General features: G+C 39.7%; 1 long non-coding RNA gene across 1 annotated transcript in view; it reads left to right on the forward strand.

The window, feature by feature from the left end:
- LOC148223653 (uncharacterized) overlaps positions 1-13,613 on the forward strand; it is a 46,612-nt gene that overhangs the window by 1,613 nt on the left and 31,386 nt on the right. The gene's annotated exons all lie outside the window — the stretch shown is intronic.

Below are 13,613 nucleotides of genomic sequence, written 5' to 3' on the forward strand. Positions count from 1 at the left end.
GATTTGAAGCTGTAGTGGCTTTACCAGGATCATACTGTTAAAGTCAGAGATGAGAATCAAAGCTAAAACATGCATGTATGTGTGTGTTTATCAGTTTATTTTATGTATTGCTTCTATGGTGTTCTGCTCTTCCCTACATCTCCAGTAGCTGGGCTGAAACCCCACCTGCTTGACTACTAGGCAAATGAGATATTCATTTATAGTGTACTGACTATCAACTACTCCAAATGATGCACTTGGGATGATGCAGACAGAGTGCACTGTGGCCATGGCATTTAACAGTACCATCAGATGTTGGCTGGGCACATGGCACAGAGCTTGCTGAGCCCTTCCACTTCTTCCTTACCATGCACTCTTTCAGGCAATTCACATTGTGTTGATTTTTCCTGAGTCAGGATTAATGGCTATATTCCAGTTGAAAGAATTTGATTTGGAAATTTTTGGAAACATTTGGAAATCTTTGAGTATCCTTCAGTCTCTCTCCAGTAATTTCAACATGCCAGGAAGTTATAAGGAAGTTCAAAAGTGTCATGAGAAAAGTAAAGATGATTTTTTTTTGTCTGTCACTGAAAAATTAAGTTTTTCATAAACCACAATCATAGCCAAAGATGCTTTTCAGTGAAAGCACTGAGAAGTGGTCTCCTATTCCATTTTACACTGTACAACAACTAGTGGCATTTCTTTTTACCTATTGCAATAATCAGAATTGGAAAAAAAATTGACTGCCTTTACTCTGTCTTCCTAACAGGTGAGTATGCACTTTATGGCCCAGATTATTATAGAAGTACCAAGTACACATTGCATGTGTATCAAACACATTTCCTGACAAAAGTTTTGGGGGTAGAGCTGAAATGGTCTCCAACATCAAAGATAATGGAAAATACTGAACATTTTTACACCATATTTTATGTGATCATTGCCATTCAAAAACAATCACAAACCACTGAGGGTGTAAGTATTGTGTTTCCTGTTATCACATTAAGATCTTCTGCAATCACAAAGGACTGGCTTTGGAAAGCGAGCTTATATGAGATTAATAGTTATCTATTGGAGAGTTGCACCCAACTGACACTGCAGCAGGGCAGGTGATTCTTCTTGCCTTGCTGCGTTTTTTAACGTGTTACTGATGGGCACAGGGATCACTGATTGTCGTGTCTTGCAGACAAGATAAGCAGGAGGACATCACCACAAGGAATCTCAGCAGGTTCAGGTGTAGTCTAGGTGCATTCCAGACATCAGGACTTTAATGGGCATATCCATGTCAGCACTATATCTTTAGGCATCGTTAGAAATACTAGAACAGGGACCCCAGCTGCCCGTGGGGTTAGGCAGCAGCTTTGCAGATTTTATGTGTAGATGTGTGTAGTGGAGCAGTGGAGTAAAACCCTGACTGTGGTAAATCAGAGGGGTTTTGGGCTTCAGTATATTTTCAGGTACTTGTCCCAGTCAGTCCTACCAGACTCATAATGGTATGCATCTATTCAAGCTTTTCAAGGACAGAATTTTTCTTTTTATTTTCTTTCTTTCTCTTTTTCCTTCTTTTTTTTTTTTTTTTTTCTTTTTTTCCCCCTCTCTAAAGCGGCTTAGGACAGAGGTAACTGCTCCTTTTCACAGTCAAAGCAGGATATTCTGAACAGAATGTTAACTAGACTTGGGGCCAGACTGAAGAAGGATTTGAACAGTTTTCAGATCTGGGTTTTTAGCTTCAGGATCACAAGAAATAATATAGAGGGGAAAATGTATCTGGAAGATTTATAGATATCATACTTTGAAGTTTATTTAGTTATTCTAAGAGTTGCAAATTTTCTCTAAGAGAAGGGAAATCATGCTGTGTAAAAAAATTACTTTTATTTTTTATTTTTTTTCCCTGTTGTTGTAGTTGAATTTTGCAGCAATTTTATGAGATTGTTGATTAGCTGAATGGACTTGAAGGCTTTGAAATTGAAAATGCTCCAGGCTGGGTAGGTAAAGCATTCTGGTGCTCTTCACAAAACTCCTCCCTGAGATGCACACAGCCCTCTACAGCTAGAAACCAGACTTCTTACATTTTAGTCCTGCAAACACTTAACTGTATGCATTTGCCTAAGCATAAACCACTCCTTTGCTTAAAATTCTGCACTTTTTGATGAGGTTTTGTTATTCTGAAACAGAAATGCAGTGAAATTTATGTGAATGACTAAATTTGTGAATTTGAAGCATGTGGACAGACAAAACAGTAAACTGAAATATATGCTTGCCTCAAAAAATGGAGGTTTCTCACTAAAAAAATGCCTTTTATTCATAGCTCCTAAAATCACATCTGAACGCATAATGTTCCTCTGCATAGAGAGATGATGATTGGAAGTTTTTTTTTTTAAATATAATTTATAATGAAAGTAGCTTGGAGGGAAGTATTCTGAACTATACTGAGCAACTGACGAGGAGCAAGCTTTGTCCCTGATACCAACCACATCAGTGAATGATATTGATTTCTTTTACCAGATACCATGCTGGTATTTCAAAATGCCACATCTGAACTGTGGCTTCTTATCATCAGCAGGTACATTTTTCAGTGGTGAGTAAGCAAATTGAGAACCTGATGTGTGACATAAGTAAGAACCCAGGTCCTGTGTTTCTCAGTCTTACTTTGCATTTTGTATTTGCCTGCAAGTGTTATTTTTAGGCCAAAAAGTTATATCTAGTTTGAGTCAAATCAAGGATCTCCCTTACCTCTGTAATGATGCAGATGTTCATCATGTGTTCTTTTATTTCTGTGCTTCACATCTGAAACTTCTGGGTTTAAATAGTAATATTTATGCAGTGGGGTAAGCTTAGATATAACAATAGTACAAGATAGCTGAAGGCTGGTTGTAAGAGGGAAAGCTTAGGCTTCAGCAACAGTCTCAGGGACCTGATGAAAGGATTAATATAATGATTGGGCAACTCACTTTTCACTGCTGCATGCTCCTCTGAACATGGGGATTGCTATGTGTGCAGAGTTCTACAGCTTCAAAAGTGAAAATCCTTTCACACTTTCTGGGGTTGTGATTTTGTGACTTGAGAGTAGTGATTATCTGGTGAAAAACCAAGTGAGCCAAACCAAACCCTATGTTTTAGTGCAAACTTTGTGGTGTAGTTGTTAGTTTCTCTTTTTTTCTTCTTCTTCTTTGGACAAGTAACTTAAAGAATAGCCTTTCCTTGTTGATTGCTCTACCATTCATCGGACAGCATATGGTTTTTGTCTTGGGAATCATCCAACATGTCACAAAGGCAGTGATACTGGACAGTTACTAGGCAGCTTTTGTATACTTTGGGGATAGGGGAAGATGGTATTTTAATAGATTTCCTTGGGGATCTCTTAGAAGGGTAATTTAATTGTTGAAATCAAATTTTGGGCTCCTGTCACAAATCATTACCTTATCTTTCATCCATCTATTCCCTTGTTGTTCAAACTAATAAAACATGCACACTGCTCTCCATTCATGTGACCCCCTTCATAGGTTTTTAACTGGTAACCCTGGCTAATAATGGGTAGGTGGTCTGTTTCTGGGTGAGGATTTTTTTGAAGGAATGGATAGTTTCTCTAGCTACCACATCAACAAGGGTGGCAATACTCATTCACGCAAGATTAAAAGCTACAGAGCCACATCAGTGTTGGTGAAATTCAAGCCTCAAAATACCTCAAAGAGGAGGATGCAACCTGAGGCACCACCTCAAATATTTGCATTCTGGACTTTGGCAGGCAAATTCTGGGCAACTGAGTTATTGGTGGAGTGATCTTGAGACCCTTCTTGGTGAAGCCATTTGTAACGATTGCTATGGTAGCATTTAATCAGTTCCAGCTTTCACTCAGTAATGCTCTCAGAAGACAGATTGCTGAATTTTCTTGCAGCTGTTTGATTGAAACATCTAAGATGAGGTGCATTAAGATAGTGGGAAACAGCCTGTGGTCCCACTGCTCCAGCTGCCCTTCACCTGATCCAAGCAATGTGCCACCTGCAGAAACATTCAGGCAGCACCTGCATCTATCCTGTCCCGGTCTCTCCAACCTCTGTAGTTTCTCTCATTCCTTCAAGAACTTGCAGCTCCCTGCTATCACTTTGAATGCTGCAACTCTCCTGAGCATGCAAAAGTGAGGATCTTTTTTCCAGCAATTCAGACAGTAAGGAGGCAGGCATGGGGGTTGAGGAGCTCTGAACTGCCAGAGGACAGTTAAGGCAAGAAAAAGTGAGCAGCCAGCAGATTTGGGGCAGTATACACTATGAGGCTAGTGGTGTAGTCTTGGGGCATCCTTCACCCTTTGCTAAAGCTCAGCTGACCTTCAAACTTCTTAAATTTGATGGTTCAGCCTTCTGGTTACCCCTTGAATTTAGGAGTGGAGAATAGAAATTTTGCTTATTTCTCACTGTTTGAAAACATTGTTCAAATGTCTCTGTGTGAATGGTTGGGTTAAGTGATTATGATTATTTATAGACAGGATTTCTGAATTTGTCCCAGCTCTACTTGCATGGAGATAACTGGGGTTTTAAAGAAACCCCATTCATTCCAAAGTCCTCTTTAAGGCCCTTTTTAAGTGTTTCCTTTGCAGGCAGTGAACAAGCAATATCCATCCCTACCATTAAGTATTTACAATCTAAAAAAGCAGAAAACAGAGTATTGAGGAGCATCAGGTCCAAAAAAAAAAGTGTGTGTGTTCAGACCAAGGAGGTAATAGTCAGCAGTTGCATGCTATTTGCTCTCTTATTTATTTGCTGCAATTCTGTGGTTACTTCTTGTTTTTCACTACAGCATCCTTTAAATTCTGTTCCCTTTCTTTTTAAAAATATTATTTTGGCTTTGTGGGCTCAGAAAAATTGTATTTAGAAACACAATGAATTATTTAAATAACGTTTAGATACAGCCCCTATCATCCTAGAATGGGAATCATTGCAAGTTTATATGTGAGCTTCTAAAATAAAGGGATTTTTTTCCCTAGTTACTTCTGTGAAAACAAAAACGAATCTGGTACTTTATGCACTCGGGAGCTGGTGCTGGCTAAGTGCAATTCTTATACATTTCTTTATTCCCAGCGCTCAGAAAACCCTAGCTTTTTTTTTTTTTTTTTAATGTTTCATCAAAAATGTTTTTCTGGAACAAACCAAAACAAACAAAACCCAACCGGTCTTTTGTTGGTTGCTCCACTTCCCAAAAGGGTCCAGGGCACTCAGTGACACAGCATCTGTCTTGGATGCTATTGAAGGCATTCAGACTCTAAATGCTCTTCCACTGACGTTCTTTTATGCTGTGGTATTTGAAAAACTCGTACAACAGGGCTGGAGGAAAGGAAAAAGGCATCTTTTGAATAGGGTGGAAAATATTTAATCTTCTCTCCACCTGATTTATCTCTTAAATTCTCAGGAACTTGTCTGTGCTTTTTTCTACTTTAAGGAAAGCAAAGTATCCATAGATCTTTATTAAATTATTGTTTTTGCTATTAACAACAGGTTATTGGAATAATCCCTGTAGGATTTTAAATTGAAAGCTGGCTGAGGTCTTCAAGCACCAGTGCCCTTTTACTAAATTGTGTTCAGGATTAGACCCTAGATTTGTGCTGCTTATTTTGAACTCTATGTTCACTACTTTTAAAGGAGAAAATGAATTAATGCAGTTTCTTCCTTAGCAAAGCCTGTGGACTAATTTTAGTCTTTTCAGGACTGTCCCTTTAAACCATCCGAGGTGTTTATTTTGTGTACGAAGAAAGACTTTACTGCTCTGAGTAACGTAATCCTGGCTGTGTGTAGAAATGGGGTGTGTGTGTATGTAAAGAGGAAGGCCAATTGTTCTTTTTGTTCTTAAAAAACAGTGTTGCTTTTTATAAAGAGATTTTACTGTAGCCCTCAGTATTCTTTCTCATTATAGAGAAATCCAGTGAAATTGTATCTATTTCCTCAGACTGCTGTCCTAGATACCTTAACACCACATGGGTAGTAGATGTAATAAATTAGAGGGGATTTTTTGAATCACCTTTGTAGAAGTGTTTGTTCTTGTATCTTTTATTTTACTTCATAAAAAGGAAAAAAAAACATAAAGAAAGAAAGAAAAAGAAAAACTTCACAGAACAGTAAACCTGAGGCACGGATTCGAATGCCAGACAGTTGAATGAACAGGATAATCGGGGTATTTTTTTTGACAGGTGCGACAGCCTGCCTATGACTGGCATTATAATCATTACCATTTTAATAAGGCTCTAATAGGGGGGCCGATAATTCAATGGGGTGTGAGGATCCTAATTCAACTCCCAATCCCACATGAATGTGCTAGAATTTGTGGGCTTTGTTTTCCTCTTTTGTACCCCTGAATGCAAATAATTACTGGCTATAGATTCAAAAATTCTTAGAACTGGAAGCTAAATTAGCTCTCCTAATACTGCACAAGAATGTCAATACTCAGGGGGGAAAAAAAGGAAGTAAGTGGTTTTTGGTTGTTTTTTTGTATTACACTTGTGGTACTGCAAAGGTTCTTTAGCTTAAGTGGTTTGGTTGGCAGTGTGAATAATACCAGCACTGTTTGTAAAGGACATGCAGCTCCCTTTCCCTCGCTCTCCCCAAAAGGAAAAGTAAAAATATTTGTCTGAAAATAATTTCTGGAAAATCATATGCTGCTTTCTACCTGGCATTTTTGTTGATGTTGCCTTGCTCTGCTCCAGATGTGTCTGTCCTCTCTGAGTTGTTTCAGCAGTGGCAAGTGGTATGTTCAGGATCTGTGGCTGTGCTTTCACAGGAGCCCTATGGGCACTACAGCAGTCGGTTTATCCCATTCAGATCATCCTACAACACAATTTCAAATCCTGAGGCAGCACCCCACACTGCAGTTTGAGGCTGAGTGCTGAAGATACCCTGTGGATGCAGGAGCTGTTAAACACCTGAGAAGAGTTTTTCCAAATGTAAGAGAATACACCAATCTCTGCTTAGGACACCACTTACATTTGTGTTTAATGGCATTTGAGTAGCTATTTTAAAACCCAGGAGGTTAAGGGGTCAGCAACTCTCCTTCCTTTCTCCTACCAACTCCTACCATGCGTCTGAATCTTGGGACAGGACGAGGTAAGGGGGAATGGACACTTCTCTCTGTTAACAGCCAAAACGAAATCTTTTTTTTTTTTTTTTTTTTTGTCTCTGCTGACCTATGCAATGAATTTCTCTATTCATTTTTGATCAACAATGCATATTATTATTTCTAGCTAATGACCAACAGTGCTACATGGGACAAGCCTTTGAAGAATTGAGAGGGATATTTCCATATAACCCCTTGCAGCTGGAATCAGCTTCTCCCGCCCACTATTTCTGATCCTAAATTAGCTGTGGAGTCTTGCCATGCTTTCAGTCCTCTTTCTCTTTCTGCAAATGCATTGCCTGATGTATAAGGAACATGACCAGCACTTAGTCTATAAGGGAGTAAAAGATAAACAAAGGCACTTTATATCATGTAAGAGTGGGAAATAACTGAGGTGGACAAACTGATCTGTGAAAACCAGCCTGAACCTTTGCCCCAAACTGAAATGCAGAGTTTTGGAGCTTGGCCAAAATCTGGTTAATCTTTCTCCCTCTCTGTCTTTTAATGGTATTTATGGTTTCACAGCACTTCCTGGTTTCATCTGGGTCCAAAAGCAGGAGACTGAAATATCATTGAAGAGGCTATTCACAGTGTTTCCAGCTGGCTAGGACCATGAAATGAAAGATGTCTCACAATCAGGTCTGTTCTAGGAGGGTTTCTGCTCAATTTCTGTCCTGATGAGGTTCTGATGAACAGCCAAACTGTTAGAAAATTATCCTAATTAAATTGAAACTTTGAAAATATACCCATGCACAAAATAACTGATATCCTTCACCGGATGAACCTGTGTAAAGAGAATTAACTCATTAGGTTTCTTTTTTGCCTTTCTGTGCAGAAGATATTATTTTTTCTTGACCTTGGAAGGCTCCTCATGGACTTGATATGTACACAGGCTATTTCTGCTCTCTTTGGGATAATGTTTTTTATGCATTTCAAGTTTTCATGAACACTAAGATGCAAACTCAGTCAGTTTCTGTTTTGATTCAGACATTGAAACAACTTCTCAATCCCGTGGCTTCTTTGAGCAGAAAATGACAGGATTTGGAAACAATCACTGCCTTTCTGCAAGTGCTAGAAGGAATATATGGAGGTCTGTTCCTCATTGCACATGGTTTGATTTAGGCTGGATGTTGTTACAGATCAATCTGAGATGCTGGGACAGGCTGTGAGGAGCAAAACCTAGAGATGGAGGGGGTAATCTTTTCCTCTGTTTTAGCTTATCTTTTGCTGCCATTGTGGCTAATTATTGTTCTTGTGTTAAAATTTTCCTAGTTTGGGTAAAACGTTTGTTGAGAAGTTTGTGAAGAACCAACTGAAGATGTCCCTCTTCTTCTTAGGCCTTATTCAGTTTTCAGGGGGGCAAGGTAAAATCCAGTAGTTTGGAGAGGACCCTGAGAGTACCCAAAGCTCTCCCTGCTGACTTGGACCACATAAAATGGTTGTCTTTCTTCTAGGCGCTGGTCAATACCTTTATTCTTCTCTCTTAGACATCACAGGAGGCTGTGCTAGACTGTCTCTTGTCTGGCAAGCAGTGTCCTTAGGGACTCTCTCTGGCTGAGCAAAGGTTCCAGAAAAAAAAATCACAAATATTTTAAAGATTCATGGTGGATGTGTACTCACCTGCTATTCCTCTTATCTGTCAAATTTTGCTACTTTTATCATCACTGTGTCATCACCGTGTCCAGATGTGGGCCCAGAACTGAGCATGGCTCTGGAACAGCTGTCCTGCCCCAAAAAGCTCAGCAGTCTGAGAAAAATACAATATGCCTAAGGAACATAAGGGAACAATATTTGTCCATCCTGTGATGGAGAAAAACTGTTTCTAAACTTTGATGATTTGTTTAGGCTACTGAAAAGAGAGTACAGGGTAATTTATCTTGTTTTGTAGCTCTCCACGTGCTCCCTGTTCCCCGTCTGTTTGAGCAAGGTTTCTTCTTGGGTCATGTTTCAGCCATTGCACCTACATAAGACATTCAGGAAAATGTTTCTGTGGGTTTAACAAGACTGGCTATCAGTCTGAAATCCATGAGGAGAGACCCAAGCCACCAGGACTCTTCCCACTTGATTCCAGCCCAAATGAGTCCAAACTTGCTAAGGAACACAGAACAAAGAAAAACTTTGCCTTCCTCATTGAGGGACAAAGCAGGAGGGAAAAGGGGATGTGAAGATCTGAGTTCCTTTCCCTTAATAGGAGCTAGGAAACTAGGCAAGATTTATTTTTGTTGTTGAGCTTCTAATTGGGTAGCAAACTTTCTTGGAGTTAAAAGATAAGTTAGTTAAAGTTGTCCCAAAAATCCAAAAGAAAGCAAACACCACTCTATTCATAATTTTTAGTGATGCTACCCAGATCCAAAGGGCTGTGATGCAGCATCCAAAGGAATTATTTCTGCCTATGTAACTGGTCTGCTGCCTGGTTCCAGCATTTCTCTTCCCTCTGCTGCAGCTTGCCCTTGTCAAAGCAAAATCTAATACTGAACTGTCCCTCAGCAGATCCGTTCAAGGTTGATGAAGTGTTTTGGAGAAGGGATTGCTGCTAAAAAAGCTGCTGTAAAAGTTTTGACCATTAGCATTCACTTTGATGTATCAAAAGTAACCATTTTTCCCTAAAGTGTTGGAAGTTTCATTGTGTGAAGAATTTAGATTAACATTAAATACAGAAGGTTTTAGAAATCATTCACCTTGAAGACTAGCAAAACTGGCATATTCACAGCAGAAGTGAAAGACATGTTTTATCTGTGTTGTCCTTTGTAATTATGCTGCTGAATAACAGGAGTATTATCACACCAGGGTTAGTGCCAGAGGATTACCCAAAGTTTTTCAAATGGGATGGTAAAGTGGTGCAAACAGGTGCATAGACAAAGAGCAAAAAGAGGGGAGGAAAGTGAGAGAAAGAAAGCTGAAGCCTCCTAATTTCAGCCACATAGCAAAATTAATGGTTTCTCTAAGTGAATAGCATAGCTAGATTACTATTGAGCCTGTAAAATTAGAGGAATGGGTCAGATTCTTCATTTCACTCCTGTTTTAACTTAAGCAAAGGAGGTAATTTTCATTGTGCTTTACCTAAAAAAAAAAATCTTTTCATTGCATAATTTTGCAGTGGATAAAGTGACTCATAAGAAGAATATGAACTCTGAAATTTACTTCCCAAGAACTCTCTTTGCAAACTGGGTGCTACAAACTGGGATTTCTTTCTGAACATTCCACATGTGTGCATCCATAAAGAGAGAGGAAGGCATTTCTAAATGAAGTTAAATACCTTTACAAGCAAAACAGTCAACATAAGCACATGCTCGTTATATTTTGCTGTCGCTTGTTTTTGGTATATATCTGTGTGTTGATTTGTTTGTGTACATTAGAATGAGATGGGTATTTCTTAACCTCTTCAGAAAATAATGTTGTACTTTTGCACAGTTCCTTCGCAAGATTAAACTTGGAGAAAATTTTTAGTGCCCCTTTTGAGCATGAAATGTATCAAGAGATGCATTTCGGTATTTACTATTAATTACCACAAAGCTGTTAAGGTTTTGGATATAGACGTCTAGAATAATCTGGGGAGGGAGGGAACAGGACATTTGGGTATTCTACCATCTTTCTCAAATGGTAGCCTTGGGAACATTTCGTGGTGGAAGGAAGCAAAACTTCAGGAATTTGGGTCACTGGGGAAACTGGCCCATCTCAGATTTCTGTGTTACCTCTGTCTGCTGGCTGTCACTGAGAACAGGGGAATATTTTAGTTTACTGATTGCCCTGCTTTTGAGGTAAACTCCCAGGTAACTATAGGCTGGTTACTACCACTATGGTCCCCACAAAGATCTGCAAGAGTAATAGGGGGGTAGGAAGAGTCTGGGATGACATATTGTTGTTCACTCTGACTAATGCCTGCAGTGGGATTTCTATGATTCTAAGCAAGACTTTGAAGGCATCTATGGCTTTGTTTTGTAATTAGAATGTGTCAGTCTCTGAAAGGAGGTCTCCTTAGAATATTTGCTATAAAGAATTATCAGTATAAGTATCTGTAATTGCTGGTCCCTGAATCACATGGTGGGGGCAAATCATGGGCTTCATGGCTATGCAAATAAGCAGCAGCCTTGCGATGCCCCAGCCCCTCTGTTTTCCTGTCGTCTCTGTTCTTGTGCATCACTAAAGGGCATTGAAATTGCACAAGTCAGTCCTCTCAGCGGGCTTGGTGCCCTGCTGGCTCACAAGAAAAGGGCCAGCAGGGAGTTTAGGGGCAACAGAGTACACATGTATGTGCTCACTCCACATGCACGCCCTGCCTGTCAGCCCAGCAAGACCCGTCACCCTTCTGATTGTCGTTTTGATCCCATTCCTTCAGCTGACATGCTCTGAGTCCTCCAGCCAGGGTAGTGCAGGACTGACACTTTCCTGTCCCAGAAAGAGCCCTGAGATAACACACACAGCAGACTTTGTGGTCAATCAGATTCAGTTTCTATCTGAATTTAAAGCAGTGGTGTTGACTTGATGACAGCAGCTAAACATCGTTATCTTTGTCTATGTCATAACATAGCCAAGAGGGGGCATTGAGATCATGCCTAGGTTTAGAGGAACTCACAAACCAGAAATTAATTCTTTTTGAGTTACTTTTTCATTTCTGTGTATATATGTGAAAAAATAGCACTTCTTTGTGTTTTGGAACAACTTTACTGAAACAAAATATTTTGGCATTATCAAAACGACTTTTTTTCCGGTTCTTAGTAAAAGAAAAAAATCAGTAAACTCAGTTTTGTTGACAGGGTCTGTATTGCCTAATAAGAAAGTATTTAATTTGAAAATGCAGGGTAAGTCTAGTCACATAGCTCTCAGGACAGTTTCTAGAGGGTGAATATTTCATGATCTTGAAAGTCAAGCTCTGCATGAAAATTTGTGCCTCTTGTGTGATAATGCAGTAGCTGGGATCAGCAGAAGTGTACAAGATAAGACATTCTTTCATTAGATATGGTTGAGAGCAAAGCTTGCCAAGCAAAGTATTTCTGCCTTGCTGGTTTGCCTGAAGTTTGATCCATGGATATGGATATGTTGAGGTTCTTTTATATTCTTCCTTTTTACCCCTGCTCCCTAGGAAGCCATGCATGATTAAGCTGGCTCTAGGTCTCAATTTTTGAACTTGTCTACTTGGCTAGAAGAGAAACAGCCAGATGAATCTTTCTTGCTGGAATAAAGCCTGAAACTTAATCTCAGCATACTATTACCAGCAGAGGATCTAAAGAGGGGTGAGGAAAATGCACATGCAAGTATTTTGCTGGCCTTCTGGGACAGCACCAGTTCCTTTGACCTTTTGTGGGGCATCATGTCTTTCAAGAATGTTCCACTAAGGAGGATGACAACAAAATGGAGTTTGTTGTCAGCCTGAGAAATTCACTCCTTGTGTTTTCTGCAATAGCTTTAAAAGCCACTATTTCATCTCATTTCATATAAGCCAAACTGCTAGGGGACACAAATTAGTGCTTCTCCATGGATGCTTCCAGTTTTCCATTAGCAATGGGGTCTGGCCACAGAATTTGCCTAGAGTTTGGATTAGTGTGTTCATAGGACTCATCAAACAAAACTAGGAGAGTAAAGACTCTGTAGAGAAGATTTCCCGAGGCAACCCCCTTGCAGCTGTTAAATATTTAAGTTGTAATTGAAGTTCAGACATATTGATTGCAAAATGACTCATTTAGAGCATGGAGATTTTTTCTTAAATAAATAAAGATTACTTGGTCAAGTGGGCTGCGACATACCCCTTATACAACTAGTAAAAAATTCAGGTAAATTCTGCTTTATAAAAGATATGTGTGACAGGAATATGTATGGGGTACAAAGCACAGCGCTTGTCACAACTGTGAGCAAAACTGTGTCCAGAAGTTATGCGAGAGCCCAGGAAAATATGGCTAATGGGGAAATGGATCCCTGCAAAAGAGAAACAGTGGCTTATTTTCTAGTTGCAAGGGAATAAACAGGATGAGAAGAGTGCTGGCTGTCAGGCTGACTTGTGTGGCACAAGAAGTCGGGTGTTCCTGAAGCGTTGGGAGCGATGCAGGTGGTGTTGTGCAGCACTGCCTGGGCAGGGTGTCAGCCTTGCTGACAGACCAAAGCCCCTGGCTATCATTTCTGTGGTCTGCTTAGAACCACAGCTTGCTCTTTGATCATTGTGTACAGGGAATATTAGCTGCAAACCCACAGGGATTTCGTTTTCAAGCAAAACTTTCACTCTTCCATAGCAAGGGAGGAAGGTTACAAAGGAATTCAGGCTGACTTCAGCTGTGTTTTGTTGGATTTGTTTGTTTGTTAGTTAGTTTGGGGTTTTTTTTAAGACTTGCTCCTCTCTTGAAAGTTGTTGTTTTTTGGTTTCTTTTCCACCTGGAGCCATTTTAAATAATTCTAACATTTCGAAAGGGACAAAATCTAGAAAAAGTAATATTCTCACCATGGTCACCTTTACCTCTCACAACTGGCTGGAGCAGAGTTCAACAAATCTGTGAGGACACCCAAAAGAGATGAGATTTGTACAAGATTATGGAGATTTCCAAAAGAGTTGAATA

Source organism: Sturnus vulgaris, chromosome 5, assembly GCF_052056855.1.
Source record: "Sturnus vulgaris isolate bStuVul1 chromosome 5, bStuVul1.hap1, whole genome shotgun sequence".
Taxonomy (NCBI): domain Eukaryota; kingdom Metazoa; phylum Chordata; class Aves; order Passeriformes; family Sturnidae; genus Sturnus; species Sturnus vulgaris.